The sequence below is a fragment of the Trachymyrmex septentrionalis genome, unplaced genomic scaffold (genome assembly GCF_001594115.1).
Source record: "Trachymyrmex septentrionalis isolate Tsep2-gDNA-1 unplaced genomic scaffold, Tsep1.0 scaffold86, whole genome shotgun sequence".
Lineage (NCBI taxonomy): Eukaryota > Metazoa > Arthropoda > Insecta > Hymenoptera > Formicidae > Trachymyrmex > Trachymyrmex septentrionalis.
The window spans coordinates 1,108,268-1,110,168 of NW_017306049.1; the positions used below are offsets into that span (position 1 = coordinate 1,108,268).

General features: G+C 29.1%; 1 protein-coding gene across 1 annotated transcript in view; it reads right to left on the bottom strand.

Annotated features, from left to right (window-relative positions):
* The window catches only part of LOC108755198 (nuclear pore complex protein Nup98-Nup96), a 45,363-nt gene that overhangs the window by 22,855 nt on the left and 20,607 nt on the right, over nt 1-1,901 (bottom strand). The window lies entirely within an intron of this gene.

The following is a 1,901-nucleotide window of genomic DNA, read 5'->3' on the forward strand; positions in this document are numbered from 1 at the left end:
TATATATATATATATATATACATATATGTATCTTTATATAACAAAGAAGAGATTAAGGTTCATGAATACTTAGCCAAGAACTCTGCGTTGACGGTGGCGACATAGACTCAGATGGCGGTCTGGCGAAACCGGTAACCACACACTTAAGCAAAGCCCGTTCCGTATGCTCGCCTGCGGTGCGCCCACAGTGAACGAGACAGTGAGCTTCTTCTCACACTAGTCGCTTGTTTCAAGCGACTGAAAATGCTTTCTCGACAATCTCGACCACTCGGCGGCCCTAGACATCAATAAGGGACGGGGGACATTCTAAATAATATATAAGTTTTCATAAATTGTAGTAATAGTGTATCTCTCATTAATCCAGAATAGTATAAATTACGTTACAACGCAACAATTTACGAGATATTTAATTGTTTATGATTTTTCATGCGCATTATATAGTATACCCCTCCTTCATAAACTCGAGCAGAAAGAATAGTTCAGAAGTAAGATTTTACCAGAAAAAAATTATAAACCAGCATTTCTTTTCACGAAAATCTCGAAAGGCCATCAGAAAAGAAATGCATATGTTTGAGATTCGAGACTTGTGATAAAAATATACAAAAAAAATCAAATAGTTGCAAAAAAATACGTTTTTCGCTTATAAAACGAAAGGTATTATATGGAAAAAAATTCTATATAAAAATTCTTCTGTATAAAAAATGTAGATATTTGAAATATCTACAAAATGAAACGTGAAACATTAAAATCGATCTATTAGTTCAATAGAAAAAAAATATAAAATACCGAAAAAGCTGTTTTTTCACTCGCTCTGTTTTCATTGAGATTTAAACGCAAAGCTTTGAAATTCTCGTAAAATGTAGTCTTCGTAATGACGAACAAATTCAGCCCTGAACAAGCCTGAAATGTTCATTAGTTTTTGCAAAAAGCTATTTGTTCACTAAAAACCTGTCTGCGGAAAACTTAATTTCTTTATCTTTGAACAGTCGTACTTTAATTTACAGTGGTGATTTTTCTTCTTCAAGAGTTGCACTTTCACGTACACTTAATAACAAAACAATTTTTTGCAGTTAAACTATTATAAAACGACTTTAAAAAGTAGGTATCTTTTTTCGTATAAAAAAATAGAATAATTCCGTTAATATGCATCATATCAAATAGCTGTGTGAAGCATTCGACAGCTGATATTTTTCTACGAATTTAAAAAAAAAAGATTACTGTCCGATTATTAGGAGCCGAGATAACATTTTTTTTCAATAAATTACTGTAGTTCTAATTTTTAAGATTCAGAGTTCCGTCTGGCACCAATTTGTCAAAGAAGAATTGAATTTGCCGTTAAAAAAATCTCGAATTATAAGCATAAAATTTTTAGTTTTTTGTTTCTTGAATTTTTATTTTTTCGGTTTATTACTAAAAAATCACGTTTAAGTATAGAGTGCATGATTAAATTTAAGTCACGTTAGCTGTTTCTTTATTTAATATGCTATAAAAAATGTCCAATGGGACAATTAAATGTACGGAATTATCAGTACAAAATTGTTTTTGTGAATTTAATTTCAGATGCAAATACATATGTAAACAAATAAATAATTTGCCAAATGTTTGCGTAACTGTTAAAGATATAACACTAACTTTCGGAAATATAAATGTAAATTAGTATTACATGAAAAATATATTTTGCAATTATATTCAATAGTTACACTAACATTTAGTAAATTATTTATTATTTGTTTACGTATGTTCATATTTACATCTGCAATTAAATTTACAAAAACAATTTTGTACTGATAATTCCGTACATTTAATTATCCAATTGGACACTTTTTACAGCATATTAAATAAAAAAACATTACTAATGTGACTTAAATTTGTTAATCAGACATGTACTCCATATATATATA